The sequence below is a fragment of the Coregonus clupeaformis genome, chromosome 13, assembly GCF_020615455.1.
Source record: "Coregonus clupeaformis isolate EN_2021a chromosome 13, ASM2061545v1, whole genome shotgun sequence".
Classification (NCBI taxonomy): domain Eukaryota; kingdom Metazoa; phylum Chordata; class Actinopteri; order Salmoniformes; family Salmonidae; genus Coregonus; species Coregonus clupeaformis.
In genome coordinates, this window is record NC_059204.1 from 45796593 (window position 1) to 45813370 (window position 16778).

The following is a 16778-nucleotide window of genomic DNA, read 5'->3' on the forward strand; positions in this document are numbered from 1 at the left end:
GAAGAATGGGCCAAAATTCACCCAACTTATTGTGGGAAGCTTGTGGAAGGCTACCCGAAACGTTTGACCCAAGTTAAACAATTTAAAGGCAATGCTACCAAATACTAATTGAGTGTATGTAAACTTTTGACCCACTGGGAATGTGATGAAATAAATCATTCTCTCTACTATTATTCTGACATTTCACATTCTTAAAATGAAGTGGTGATCCTAACTGACCTAAGACAGGGAATTTGTACTAGGATTAAATGTCAGGAATTGTGAAAAACTGAGTTTAAATGTATTTGGCTAAGGCGTATGTAAACTTCCGACTTCAACTGTAAATAACATTTATATTGGTTGCAAGAATTTTGTATAATAATTTAAATTGAACAATTCTACGTTTTGAATCCGGCGTCGTTTTGCGTATCAGTTCATAAACCATGTGCCATGGAATCGGTACGTTAAAAATCTCTTCCCAACTATTTTGCAATCTATATGGCACGGCTGTCAATTTTTTGGTCCTTAAATGAAACTGATATACTTTTTTATTGATCACAATTTTCTTTAACCAATTATGGTCTTTAATGCAGGGCCGACAGACAAGTTTCTTACTTTTTCCCCCTTCATATTTGGAAGTTGCTTTCATTTCAGCGCATCTAATTCGTAAACCTCTTAACGATATAAAATTATTACTTTTCCAAGTCCACAAAAATTAACACCCATCAAAATATAGTTATCTTTCTTCTCTTTCTTGTGATGTAAGTGTCGAGACGATGCATTAAATCCCAGATGAAGCTTTAGCATTCTTATACATGCAACGGAAAGACAATTTATTCCATTGAGCCCATTTGTGTTTGACTGGTCATTACAAATATTTCCACGGTCGTAATGTTAACAGGAAATAAATGGCAGGTACAAGCAGTAGAGTGAAAAAGTTGCAGGATTAAAATGAAAGCAAGATTTACAGTGTTTTCAGAAAGTATTCTTACCCCTTGACTTATTCCACATGTTAAGCCTGAATTAAAAAATTATTAAATTGAATTTAAAAAAATCTCACCCATCTACACACAGTACCCCATAATGACAAGGTGAAAACATATCACATATCTAATTCATACTGAACAAAAATATAAATGTAACATGCAACAATTTCTAAGATTTTACTGAGTTACAGTTCATATAAGGAAATCAGTAAATTTAAATAAATTCATTAGGCCCTAATCTATGGACTTCACATGACTGGGCAGGGGTGCAGCAATGGGTGGGCCTGGGAGGACATAGACCCTCCCACTGGGGAGCCAGGCCCAGCCAGTCAGAAGGAGTTTTCCCCCACAAAAGGGCTTTATTACAGACAGAAATACTCCTCAGTTTCATCAGCTGTCCGGGTGGCTTGTCTCAGACGATCCCGCCGGTGAAGAAGCCGGATGTGGAGGTCCTGGCCTGGCGTGGTTACACCTGGTCTGCGGTTGTGAGGCTGGTTGGACGTACTGCCAAATTGGAGGCAGTTTATGGTATAGAAATGAACATTCAATTCTCTGGCAACAGCTCTGGTGGACATTCCTGCAGTCAGCATGCCAATTGCACGCTCTCTCAAAAGTTGAGACATCTGTGGCATTGTGTTGTGACAAAACACATTATTTAAGTGGCTTTTTATTGTCCCCAGCACAAGGTCCACCTGTGTAATGATCATGCTGTTTAATCAGCTTCTTGATATGCCACACCTGTCAGGTGGATGGATTATCTGGGCAAAGGAGAAAGTCTCACTAACAGCGATGTAACCAAATTTGTGCACAACATTTTAGAGAAATAAGCTTTTTGTGCATATGGAACATTTCTGGGATCTTATATTTCAGCTCATGAAACATGGGACCAACACTTTACATGTTGCATTCATATTTTTGTTCAGTATACATAAGTATTCACACCCCTGAGTCAATACTTTGTAGAAACACCTTTGACAGCGATTACAGCTGTGAGACTTTCTGGGTAAGTCTCTAAGAGCTTTCCACAACTGGATTGTGCAACATTTGCCCATTATTCTTTTAAAAATTCTTCAAGCTCTGTCAAGTTGGTTGTTGAACATTGCTAGACAACAATTTTCAGATCTTGTCAAAGATTTTCAAGTAGATTTAAGTCAAAACTGTAACTCGGTCACTCAGTAACATTCACTGTCTTCTTGGTAAGCAACTCCAGTATAGATTTGGCCTTGTGTTTGAGGTTTTCCTCAAGGATTTTGCCTGTGCTTAGCTATATTCTGTTTCTTTTTTATCCTGAAAAACTCCCCAGCCCAACGATTACAAGCATACCCATAACATGATGCAGCCACCACAATGCTTGAAAATATGAGGTGTGGTACTCAGTAATGTGTTGTATTGGATTTGCCCCAAACATAACACTTTGTATTCAGGACAAAAAGTTAATTGATTTGCCACATATTTTGCAGAACTACTCTAGTGCCTTTAGAATACATGTTTTGGAATATTTTCACTCTGTAAAGGCTTCCGTCTTTTCACTCTGTCAGTTAGGTTAGTATTGTGGAGGAACTACAATGTTGATCCATTCTCAGATGTCTCCTATCACAGCCATTAAACTCTAACTGTTTTAAAGTCAGTATTGGCCTCATGGTGAAATCCCTGAGCGGTTTCATTCCTCTCCAGCAACTGAGTTAAGAAGGACACCTGTATCTTTGTAGTGACTGGGTGTATTGATACACCATCCCAAAGTGTAATTAATAACTTCACCTTTCTCAAAGGGATATTCAATGTCAGATTAGTTTTATTTTTACACATCTACCAATAGGTGCCCTTCTTTGCGAGGCATTGGAAAACCTTTCTGGTCTTTGTGATTGAATCTGTGTTTGAAATTCACTGCTCGACTTTGGGGCCTTACAGATAATTGTATGTGTGCGGTACAGAGATGAGGTAGTCATTCAAAAATCATGTTAAACACTAATATTGCACACTGAGTGAGTCCATGCAACCTATTATGTGACTTGTTAAGCAAATGTTTACTCCTGAACTTTAGTCTTGACATAACAAAGGGGTTGAATACTTATTGATTCAAGACATTTCAGCCTTTCATTTTGAATTAATTAGTAAAAATGTCAAAAAACAGAATTCCACTTTGACATTATGGGGTATTGTGTGTAGGCCAGTGACAATAAAATCTAAATTTAAATTCAGGCTGTAACACAACAAAATGTGGAAAATGACAAGGGGTTTGAATACTTTCTGAAGGCACTGTAAGGGACAAGTGGATTTTGCACCCCTCAAACACTGAAAAGACAGATCCTCAGGTGGGCTGGGCATGTGCGTTGCTACTCAAATGCATTACAGTTTAATGCATAGATGCACCCTGTGGAGCTGTATTCCCTTAATCAATTAAACAATTATATGTCTTCCAACAATATTAGGTTGGCTAAAGTTGGCATTGATAATGGGCACAGTATCATCTTCTCTGTCTGGGATCTGACCCAAGAACCATGCTAACCGACCAGCAGTAACCTATCTGATGTTGCCAGGGAGATGTACTGTACATACCTGTAGGTGGTTTCTCCAGTGAGATCAAAGCAGGTCATGTGATGTCTGTCTGTCTGTCTGTCTGTCTGTCTGTCTGTCTGTCTGTCTGTCTGTCTGTCTGTCTGTCTGTCTCTAGCAAGTATCCACCTGACCCAGCCAGGGGATTTCACTCATACTCTCTTTTGTTGTTCGGGCAGATTATAATAGAAGCACCACAAAGCCAGGTTAAAAAGGTTGACACTTAAGTTTATCCTTCTTTTCAATTACCATTTATAGAGATTAGAGTAAGTGTCGGATATATGTTGTAGGTGTATATGCGGTAAAAGTGTCAGTTATCATTATGAGTTATGGTAGCGTGTCTCCGGGCCACAGCATAGTAGCAGATAAACTGCAAACAGATTCAATTTTCTGGGCGTTTGAGAGCAATGGTCACATGGTGGTCTCCCACAGCTAGCAGTTTAGGCATGGTAGCATCACCATTTGATGAGGAATCGAAAAACTGTATGGTTGAGCGGGACAAGGCAAAAGGAATGGCAAATAAGTCTGGCTGCACAGCCAATTGGTAAACGTACTGTAAATTGAAAAATCATGTGACTAAACTAAACAAAAAGAAGAAGAAACTGTACTACAAAAGCAAAGATAAATGATATAAAGGATAATAGTAAAATCTTTGGAGTACCTTAAATTTTGGGCAAAAAGGCAAACTCGGCAGTCTAATAAATACGTTGAATTTATGCTATCGGAAGAATAATAATTTGTGTTTATAAAAGGTCTTAGGTAACATTAGAAAACAAAAAAATTATTATTTTCAAATAACATAATAGCATTTTCATTACTTCATGTTACTCTAGGCTATAAGTCAAAATGAAAAACCACTAGTCCATTCTAATTTCGTTTTGGCAGGTCTAAATAAAATTGTGGAAATAAGAAAAGGTATTTATAAGAAAACAGAATAGCATATTCTACCAAGGACTGTGGGCTCTCCTTCTCCATGGCTGAAGTGAATAAGACATTTAAGCGTGTTAACCCTTGCAAGGCTGCCTCCCCAGACGGCATCCCTAGCCACGTCCTCAGAGCATGTGCAGACCAGCTGGCTGGAGTGTTTATGGACATATTCAATCTCCCTTATCCCAGCCTGCTGTCCCCACATGCTTCAAGATGTCCACCATTGTTCCTGTACCCAAGAAAGCAAAGGTAACTGAACTAAATGACTATCGCCCCGTAGCACTCACTTCTGTCATTATGAAGTGCTTTGAGAGACTAGTCAAGGATCATATCACCTCTACCTTACCTGACACCCTAGACCCACTTCAATTTGCTTACCGCTCCAATAGATCCACAGAAAATGTAATCGCCATCGTACTGCACACTGCCATATCCCATCTGGACAAGAGGAATACCAATGTAAGAATGCTGTTCATTGACTATAGCTCAGCATTCAACACCATAGTACCCTCCAAGCTCATCATTAAGCTTGGGGCCCTGGGTCTGAACCCCACCCTGTGCAACTGGTCCTGGACTTCCTGACGGGCCACCCCCAGGTGGTGAAGGTAGGAAGCAACACCTCCACTTCGCTGATCCTCAACACTGGGGCCCCACAAGGGTGCTCAGCCCCCTCCTGTACTCCCTGTTCACTGCTTGGCCACGCACGCCTCCAACTCAATCATCAAGTTTGCAGACGACACAACAGTAGTAGGCCTGATTACCAACAATGACGAGTCAGCCTACAGGGAGGAGGTGAGGGCCCTGGGAGAGTGGTGCCAGGAAAATAACCTCTCACTCAACGCCAACAAAACAAAGGAGCTGATCGTGGACTTCAGGAAACAGCAGAGGGAGCACCCACCTATCCACATCGACGAGACCGCAGTGGATAAGGTGGAAAGCTTCAAGTTCCTCGGCGTACACATCACTGACAAACTGAAATGGTCCACCCACACAGACAGTGTGGTGAAGAAAGCGCAACAGCGCCTCTTCAACCTCAGGAGGCTGAAGAAATTTGTCTTGGCACCTAAAACCCTCACAAACGTTTACAGATGCACAATTGAGAGCATCCTGTCAGGCTGTATAACTGCCTGGTACAGCAACTGCACCGCCCGCAACCGCAGGGCTCTCCAGAGGGTGGTGCGGTCTGCCCAACGCATCACCGGGGGCAAACTACCCGCCCTCCAGGACACCTACAGCACCCAATGTCACAGGAAGGCCAAAAAGATCATCAAGGACAACAATCACCCGAGCCACTGCCTGTTCACCCCGCTATCATCCAGAAGGCGAGGTCAGTACAGGTGCATCAAAGCTGGGACCGAGAGACTGAAAAACAGCTTCTATCTCAAGGCCTTCAGACTGTTAAATAGCCATCACTAGCACCTTAGAGGCTGCTGCCCTATACAGTGAGGGAAAAAATTATTTGATGCAAATCAATTTATAACATTTTTGACATGTGTTTTTCTGGATTATTTTGTTGTTATTCTGTCTCTCACTGTTCAAATAAACCTACCATTAAAATTATAGACTGATCATTTCTTTGTCAGTGGGAAAACATACAAAATCAGCAGGGGATCAAATACTTTTTTCCCTCACTGTATACATAGACTTGAAATCACTTGCCACTTTAATAATGGAACACTAGTCACTTTAATAATGTTTACATATTTTGCATTACTCATCTCATATGTATATACTGTATTCTATAATATTCTACTGTATCTTAGTCTATGCCGCTCCAACATTGCTCATCCAAATATTTATATATTCTTAATTCCATTCATTTACTTTAGATTTGTGTGTATTGTGTGTATTGTTGTGAAATTGTTCGATTTGTCACACCTGACTGCTTGTTTCATTCGGATGTGTTGTTTTGTACCTGTTTGGACCCCAGGAAGAGTAGCTGCTGCCTTGGCAACAACTAATGAGGATCCTAATGAAATACTATTGGAATACTACTGAAACCTACACATCCTGCCTTGTAGCTCTGAGGTGTATACTGTAGGTCCTGTATGTCTACACTGCAGGACTTTTACCAGTATGGACAGATAGGATGTATATCAACAGTGTCCCACTCTATTTATTCTAAGCACTCAAAATACTTTACATTTAAAATCAGTTGAAACCTTGATTGATTTAGTCATCTGGTGCCAATTATTTCCAGCAATTATTCTCAGTATTTGCTCATGTTATGTGTCATTAGCCTGCTGTGTGTGTGTGTGGCCTGGAATAATAAAAAGAGAACTTTTAATTGAATGTAGACCTGTGGGCATGATTAAGGGGGCTAGTGATTAATCATATCAGTAAGCCAGAGATAACGGAGCTGCTGCTGCTGCTGAGCTGCTGGTGCTGGTGTACATACGACTGGTCTGAATGGGGGGTGGGAGTGGTATGAAATTGGTATGAATTAAATCCACCTCCTCTACCCCCATTATGGTTGGAGTCAGTGGTATGGGAGAGGCTCTGTAAAAACACATCTATTACCCCCAGGAATGTTTATTGGTTAAACTAGCTATTATTTCTTTAGAATCTAGTTTGATTTTGGTCTGTAAGGTAATTACCACGGCATATAATTTCCATACTCCCTGTCGTATGCGTTAAAAGCTTTAACAAACTACCACATTCAGTCCCAAAAAAATGGATATGGTTTGGATTATCCTAATTCATTTATTTGATGTCACTGTGAGTGGGAACATCAGGGAATGCAGGGTGTGTTTGGTTGGGCATCAGGACCTGTCAAATAAAGTGTGTCTTTATTTATTCCATCTGGCGAGACAGCTGACATTATGGTCATTATGATAACGTGGGCCATCATTACAGGGCGGTTCAATTTAGAGGAGATCATCAACTGATATTAAAATACATAATTCACCCAAATTGCAAATGTACTTAATCAAATGGATACCTAGTCATTTTTTTGGCACTCTTGACAGTGAAGCTAATGCTAAGCTGTAGCTAAGTAAATAAAACCACTTCGATACATACACACACAAAGTTAATAACTCAGACCTCAGACTCCATTCATAATCCCACATTGTCTAATGGCTTTTCAATCAGTTTGAGGGAGCACATGGGGTCTTTGACATGGCCTTGGCATTAGAGAGAAGAAGAAAGGAAGGAGAGAGGAGAAGAGAAAGAAGAGCGCGCGTGGCTTTTAAGAGCGATAGCTTATTTTACAGGCAAGTTTTCATTATTATCCTGCACTCTCAGCAGTCACAGGCACGTGCACACACACAGGCACACACACACACACACACACATTATTTCTCAAACTCATTATTTTTCATTTGTGAGTTTAGGTATGCAGCTGCCCCCTTAATTGGTGAGATCTCTTCTCTGATTGTGAAAAGGGCCTGCTAAGTTCAACACAACTGCAGTCGTGCAATCTGATGCATAAGCATGCAGATAGCTGAATACTGTACATTTCCCTTTTGTCTTTTTTATGTATTTTTACCATTAGTCTATGTTTTTTTTTTCTTCTTTAAATATCGCCACCATCCTATTAAAGCTTATGTAGAGCTAACTCAAACCATGAGAGAGTTTGCAAAGACTTCTCCCATTCCATCATTTCATCTCCTACAGCATATTTCTTCTAACACCATCTACAAAAGGATAAGCGACAACATGTTGGTGCGATTCAGCTGCTATATGTGTTTGTGTGGGCTGAAAGGGATTATTAGACCTATGAGTGCATTTGTGTAGGGTACATTTTCAAGACTCTGCTCAACTCCGTCATTGTTGAAGTGTGTATTTTTTCCCAAGTGGTGAAAGTCACAGTCGGAACAGATGGTAAGGATGGAATCTAATATCAGCACAATGAGACGTCCTCACAGTGGGGTTCAGGAGACCCTGAGGTTCACTCCCATGTGGATGTTATAAATTAGGAAGGCATGCCTCAGTAGATGCATAGATAGAAAGCAAGATACAATATGCATTCTTTGAAGAATCATTTTTCATATTGTTTACTGCAAAGTTAGAACTTAGAAGTCAAATATAGTACTGTTGACAAATGTAGTTTTAGAGCTAAAGAAGATATAGAAGTCCTTGTTGTTACTCTCTCACCATTGTCATCGTTTCAATATAAAAGGTCATACTAGAATTTGAGGTCAAAACATTAGTGCCTTCCATTTAGTGGTGTATGTCATGGCGTGGCGTATGTCATCATGGGATGAGAAGGTAGAATAGAAATCGGAATGAGGAAAGCACAGCTGTTCCCTTGAGACTGACAGTCAATGGAAGTCAATGGAACTATCCTGTAGCTCTTTTCCCATTACAGTGTGTGAATTAGACGTATGACCTCTATCCTGCAACGACCCCTTTCCACTAGGTATATGTGTCAGTCTCATGTAGCAGACAGTCTATTACATTTTACATTTTTGTCATGTAGCAGATGCCTATCCAGAGCGACTTAGTTAGTGCATTCATCTTAAGATAGCTAGGTGGGACAACCACATATCTAATTTTTTCTCAATAATGTAGCTATCAGCAAAGTTAGATATACTTTAGAGGAAAAACCAAAATAAATGGAGGAACTTATTCAAGAACGATCAAGTGTAATATATTATAAAATATAGGGGAAAATGCACAAAATTATTTTTAAATCTTCAACATAAAAATGCTAGCAAAAGTAATTGACTGAACTTGTTACAAATGACAGTCACCCATGATTCACCAAACGATATTTTGAAAAAGGAAGCAAAATACTTTAATCATATGTTTTCGGTTCAGTCTCCTCCATCTCTACTAACAGAAGTTAATTGCAAAATGCATAGTGCATAGAATTAAAAAGGTTGTTCTGTTCTGTAAGGTTGCAATGAGTCACTCCGCCATGGAGCAGGAGGGGACAGTGAGAGTCGTAGGATGCGGAAAGGGAGGAGAGTAGGGTCGAAAAGGCAGAATCAGGAGACAGGAGGGAGAAGGATTTAGCAGAAGGGAGAGATGATAGGATAGAAGAGGAGAGAGTAGTGGGAGAAAGAGAGCAGAAAAGGAAAAAAGTAGTGATCAGAGACCTGGAGGGGGGTTGCAGTGAGATTAGTAGGTGAACAGCCTCTAGTAAAGATTAGGTCAAGCGTATTGCCTGCCTTGTGAGTGGGAGAGGTCTGGGAAAGGGTGAGATCAAAAGAGGCAAGGAGGGGAAAGAAAGAATTGGAAAGAAATTAATCAAAGGCAGATGTCGGGAGGTTGAAGTCGCCCAGAACGAAGAGCGGTGAGCCATCGTCAGGAAAGTAGCTTATCAAGGTGTCAACTATGATAGAACACATGAAGAAGGAGCAGCTGGAGTAGCAGTGTTCTCTGGGGTGATCCATGTCTCCGTCGGGGACAAAAAGTCTAGGGACTGAAGGGCAGCATAGGCTGAAATGAACTCCCCGTTCTTGACCACAGATCTGCAGTTCCAAACGCTGCAGGAGATCAGGGCTTCCACATGGGTTATGCGCGCAGGGTACACTACATTAGAAGGGTTGCAGCCAAGGGGTGGGGAGCGTCTGTAAAGCCTACAGGGAGAGGAGCGAACAGGTATAGAAAACACATTTATAGTTGACAAAGCTAGAAAATAGAAAAATTAGATCATCGGAAAATAACTAGGTAAGATACTCAAGTGAGAGAGTGGTGTAGAGACTTCCTCTCTTTCCTTCCTCCAATAACTCTAGAACAAGTCGGCAGAACAACAGATTAACCCTTTAGACTCCAATAGAATTTTAGAATGTTGATGTAGATTACTGAGAACTTTCAAGATAAAGCTAATTTTCTCACACATTTCAAACAAACATAGCTCAAAAGCAAAGAACAAATGACAATAACAAGTTAACTTAGTTTTAAAGAGCACAACCTCTTCTTTAATATGACACCACAGTCATGTCAATAGGAATAACACTCATTTTGTCTTCCATTGTGTAAAGACACTCACTATCAAAAAAACATTAACACACAACAACAAAAAACCCTAGAGTATTTAAATTGTAGTACATTTGACTAAATTACTCACTCAAAATGTACCAAGTATAATATATTACACTTATAAATGTTATGTACTGTCAAGGGCTGATGTAAGTGTGGTGTGGAAGTCAGGCGCAGGACACCGAAGCTTAGTCCAACAAAGTTTACTAGTTAACCACTAGGCAAAAATACAATAAACGGCCTCAAAAACACACAGAGGCGAGCGATTACGCAAACTGTGCGTAAACACCAAAACAACAAACAGAGCAAACTCGCAGCACTAACTGACATGCGAAAAACAACACACAACCTAACCAATACAAAACAGGCAACTTATAGAACACATAATCAGACACAAACGGACACAGGTGCAATAGACAGACAAAAGCAATCAAACATAGAAACATTCAACGGTGGCAGCTAGTACTCCGGGGACGACGAACGCCGAAGCCTGCCCGAACAAGGAGGAGGAGCAGCCTCGGCAGAATCCGTGACATGTACATATCAATATTTTAAAATTATCCAAAATGTGACCAGAGGACAATATTCAGGACAAGGGTGAATGGAGCGACTTGTGGCAGACACACTCCATGGAAATGTAGGATCCCCTCTCTGGTGTGCTCTCCTTCTTCCTCCTCCTCTCCCTCCGCTTCCTCCTCTCCCTCTGCTTCCTCCTACTCTTCCTCTCCCTCTTCCTCCTCCTCTCCATGTTCCTCTCCCTCCACTCTCATCTCCCTCTCCTCTTCCTCTCCATCCCTCCACTCTCCTCTCCACTCTCCTCTTCCTCTCTCCCTCTACTCTCCCTCCTCCTCACTCTCCTCTTCCTCTCTCCCTCCACTCTCCCCTCGCTCCACATCTCTATCCCTCCAATCATCTCTAACTACTCTTCCTCCCTGCCTTTTGCTGCTGAGCCCTGACTCTCCACATCACTTTCTTCGTTTTCACTGCCCTAGAGGAACAGAGTAACAGAGTAACAGAGGGAGAGGAGAGGAGCAACAAATAGGATACAATTGTAGTCAGGAACATAATCTCTCTCCCCCCCTCACACACTCTCTCTCTCTCTCTTCCTCTCTTTATTTTTCTGAACAATACACATACTCTCTTCCTAATAATGTGTTTCCATAATTATACACACCTCCCATTATGCACACACTCACTCTCTCTCTCTCTCTCTCTCTCTCTCTCTCCTCTCTTCCTCCAATCACCTCTTGATTTCTTGCCTGACAGACTAACTACAGTGTTCGCCAATGTTAGCTGATTAGTTACGAAGCTGGGACAGTTTCCAAATGAATTGCATAATTAGAAACAGCACAAAACAAGCAACTTGTTAGCTGGCTATGTAAACAAATATCCAACTCATCATATGTGCTCCACTGCGTGGGCAATAGGAAAATGAGCCAATGTATAGCCTATGAATATCTCCACCTAGCAGACATGACAAACCATAACCTAAGCCCAACAGATAAACACAAATTACTCTAGCCTTCATTTAGGTGGCTAGTTAGCTAGTTGTCTGTATGGATAGCTAGTGAAAGTGAAAGCTGAGGTTGACGCTTCGTGAGCGCAGCTCAAATTTACCACTAAACACAACTTTTCTTGCCTGACAGACTAACTAGCTTGCTTGCTAGCTAGCTACAACAAGCAGCTTGGGTTGTTTCCATATGAATTACATCAGTAGAAACAAGACAAAACAACCAACTAGTAAGCTGACTATATACAGCTAAACACTGCAACTATTTGCATGAGACAGAGCAATCATTCGAGCTCCACCGCTGATGTGATGACAACAGCCACGCGAATACGACAACAGGTTGTTAGCAAGTTAATTTTGCGATATCGACACAGATATTATTGTGAGAAAAACAAGGCCGTTCGCGGCAGTGGAGGCTGCTGAGGGGAGGATGGCTCATAATAATGGCATCCAACCATGTGTTTGATGTATTTGATACCATTCCAACAATTCCGCTCAAGCCATTAACATGAGCCCGTCCTCCCTAATCAAAGTGCCACCAACCTCCTGTGGTTCGCGGTCGCTATAGTAATTTAAAGAAAGGCAGTCAACGGCCACTATGGGTTCTAAAGAGTTAAGACAAAAAATATACTCCTGGAGATCAGGAGTCCTCTAGCTATTTATGTGGCTGTCATGGCATCCAGCTGGATGTAGAAATGCCAGAGCAGGTGTTACTACCTTACCCAGTTTATAGGCTGCCTCTCTTAAACAAATAATATGAGGAGGTTTGTAGAGATGATTGACAATATTGAGAGGCACCATTCCCTAGCCTCCGGCAATATGTGAAAACAAATTACTATTTTCCTCCCTCTATTTAAGCCTTTTTCTGTGTTGTCTGTGCTTCTGTATGCCCTCCCTGTTGTCATCTGAAATTCCAGTCAGGGGATGTGAGAGCTGTCTCAGAGGAACGCAGCTGTGTCTGTCATCCAATGCATGCACTTTAGGGACCAGTCACATTATATCAGGCCCAAGCCCTGACGGAGACACTGCACAGAGACAGATCTGTTGGGCCACTAGCTTCCACACATGCTGGAGGGCTGGAGAGAGAGGAAGAGGGACCACAATTGCAAAGTACAGTGGATTATCATGGTAATACAATATCATCAATATAAGTAGTGTATTTGCTGTTTTGGGGAATAAACAGACTGACTTGACCTGATGTGAACTGTCTTGAATGAGATTCTGTAAAATAGGCTTGTTTACAAATCTGTTTATGAGGGAAAGGAGTGCAGTCTCAAGGGATTACATTGCCACACAAACAGGAGAGGGATGGAGGAGAAGAGTCTCTGCTCATGTATTTGATGAGATCAGTGCACTCACAACTGAATAATATATTTGATGTTCTGTGTTTGTTTATAGACATTTCTGCTCTGTAAATCTGTGAGCTCTACACTGTGTTAGACCACAGTGTGTGAAAGGCCACCCGTAGACTCATAAGCTGTGTGGAACATACAGCAGAACTGGAGAGATTCCATTAGGATTATGTGTGTGGGGAGTATCTTCATACAGCGCCTGTCTTTGGTAAGCGGGTACTGTACTATATGATAATATGCTTCTAAAATAAGACGATGTAATTATCTACTTTCTTTCAGATTTCCCATTATCTTGCTTTCTCTCTCGTCATGGCTTTGTGTCCCTGCACATTGTGACGGCCTCATTACTCTGTGAAGTTAATGGATTCAGCTGCTTGGCCTGCATTAATTCAACTGTATATATTTCCCTGTGAAACAGGCAAACATTATCCACTGAAAGGACTGTGGAGAAGGAGATATAGACAAACAGACAGATTGAAAGTGAGGGAGGGAGGGAGAGAGAGGGAGGCAGTGAAATAGAATGATGAATTGTAGCAGAGGCCACCCATGCGTAGTTGTCTGTGGTACTGTTCCTCAGATGCTGTGGAGTGCTAATTAAATTCCTCTTGTCACAATGGGTCACCAGACTTAGCAGGCGACAAGCAGGATGGGAGATGGAGAGAGAAGCAGAATCCCCCAAAACGTGTCAAATGAGTGGACAGATGAGAGCCAGAGAAGGCTATTCAGAAGATACAAGTTGTTGGCTTAGATTATTTGTATTTGCACCACATCGTTTTATATGAATGTCGACCTTCAGGCGTTATTCTCTTTGGTGGTAGAGAGACTTTAAGACAATGAGCAGCACTCCTCTTCATTGCATGTGGTAGTTAAATGAAAATGTGGGTGCAGCTTTGCCTGGCAACATTAAGAATTTAGACTGGGATCTTATATGTACGGGTCCAGCATTACTTTAAATAGCAGCAGCTGTTGAATGAATCATACATTAGAGCCGAAGAAGAGCCTTATGCCTCAGTGTTACCTGGGAGTTGGACTCTCCAAGGTCAGAGCTGGTTTCTGCTTGATTGAATCCTGCTCAAATCATCTATATTCCAAATGACATTCCTAGGCTTCGTGCTTGATGGATTCTCCCAATTTTTCAAATTAATATCATGGTCCACTTGATAGTTTGGAGGAAAACTACATGCAGGAACGTTTTACATTTGATCAGTTAGTGACCACTTAATGGATATTTGAAGAGCAAAATTGCATCTGATTGCCCCCAACCATAACTTGATAGAATGTGGTCTGGTGTGTCATGGAGCAAATTTGCTCAAGCACGGTTGTTAGATATAGTCCCCATTTTCCATGGAAACTTAGTCTGTTTTTACCCCAAAGGAAATTCAGGGAATTTAATGATAACTTTTGTATATATATATTTGTATATATACACTACCGTTCAAAAGTTTTGGGTCACTTAGAAATGTCCTTGTTTTCCATGAAAACATACATGAAATGAGTTTGAATAGGAAATATTGCAAAATGCATAGGAAATGTAGTCATTGACAAGGTTAGAAATAATGATTTTTAATAGAAATAATAATTGTGTCCTTCAAACTTTGCTTTCGTCAAATAATCCTCAATTTGCAGCAATTACAGCCTTGCAGACCTTTGGCATTCTAGTTGTCAATTTGTTGAGGTAATCTGAAGAGATTTCACCCCATGCTTCCCGAAGCACCTCCCACAAGTTGGTTTGGCTTGATGGGCACTTCTTACGTACCATACGGTCAAGCTTCTCCCACAACAGCTCAATAGGGTTGATGTAAGTGGTGTTACTTAGATACTGTGTTCACGATGCATGATTAATACATAATTCATGGTTTATTTGATGTAGTAAATAAATAAATGATTTATTGATGTATAGGTAAGAATTTAAATGTGATGTAACAGGTCAAATTAACGTTAGGCCATTGTTTGTGTGCAATCTAACTTAAACAGATCTTAGTCTGAGTTATAATTGTTGATGGCAGAGGCCAAGAAAGACAGTAAAGGGACTTTCAAGGGACTTTAAGGATTCATGAACCTCTTTTCAGGACAAGCAGCCAACGAGGTATTTTGTTCAACCTGTAGAACTTTGTTTATATTCGCGCCAAGTGCCATTTGTATTGTCGCGCCGAGCGCCATTTGTATTATTTTGTTTCAGTACTGTATCATTTATCAACGTTACTGTGTTCATTCAAATATATAGTTCTCACGGCGTGACGTGGATGCATCGGAGAAAAAGACGTGCAAGGCAATAAACGCCCGTTTCAAAGAACCAACCTGTGTCTGTTGTCATGAAGAGAGCTACAGTTGCGTCTTCCCTAAATAGTTATTGCATAGTTTGGAGTTGTGCTTTGGGTCATTGTCCTGTTGTAGGAGGAAATTGGCTCCAATCAAGCGCCGTTCACAGGGTATGGCATGGCGTTGCTAATTGGAGTGAAAGTCTTCCTTCTTCAAGATCCCTTTTACCCTGTACAAATCTCCCAATTTACCACCACCAAAGCACCCCCAGACCATCACATTGCCTCCACCATGCTTGACAGATGGCATCACGCACTCCTCCAGCATCTTTTCATTTGGTCTACGTCTCACAAATGTTCTTCTTTGTGATCCGAACACCTCATACTTCGATTCGTCTGTCCACAACACTTTTTTCTAATCTTCCTCTGTCCAGTGTCTGTGTTCTTTTGCCCATCTTAATCTTTTCTTTTTATTGGCCAGTCTGAGATATGGCTTTTTCTTTGCAACTCTGCCTAGAAGGTCAGCATCACTGTTGACGTTGTGTGAGAGTGTGATTTGAAGGAGTCAGGCACACGAGGGTAAATCACAGAATACAGAGTTTATTCCGTAGTCCACGGTTACGCTGGATAGCATCAACAGTCAACAGTGCGCCTGGAACAAATACAGGCACACAGGGAAAATATACCCCGGCAATACAAAGTACAGGTAGCTACACTCATCTCACATGCAACAATCACCCACAAGGACAAGGGGGCAGAGGGAACACTTATACATGTACTAATGAGGGGAATATGAACCAGGTGTGTGTAATTGACAAGACAAGACAAATGGAATGATGAGATATGGAGGGGCAGTGGCTAGAAGGACGGTGACGACGGCATCTTCGGAGGAAGTCGTGACACGTTGAGACTGGTGTTTTGCGGGTACTATTTAATGAAGCTGCCAGTTGTGGACCTGTGAGGCGTCTGTTTCTCAAACTAGACACTCTAATGTATTTGCCCTCTTGCTCAGTTGTGCACCGGGGCCTCCCACTCCTCTTTCTATTCTGGTTAGAGCCAGTTTGCGCTGTTCTGTGAAGGGAGTAGTACATAGCGTTGTACGAGATCTACAGTTTTTTGGCAATTTCTCGCATGGAATAGCCTTAATTTCTCAGAACAAGAATAGACTGACGATTTTCAGAAGAAAGTTCTTTGTTTCTGGCCATTTTGATTCTGTAATCGAACCCACAATTGCTGATGCTCCAGATACTCAACTAGTCTCAAGAAGGCCAGTTTTATTGCT

At 41.3% G+C, this 16778-nt stretch overlaps 1 protein-coding gene across 2 annotated transcripts in view; it reads left to right on the forward strand.

Moving 5' to 3' along the window:
• Window positions 1-16778, forward strand: part of LOC121578931 (neurexin-2-beta-like) — a 314921-nt gene that overhangs the window by 101953 nt on the left and 196190 nt on the right. The window lies entirely within an intron of this gene.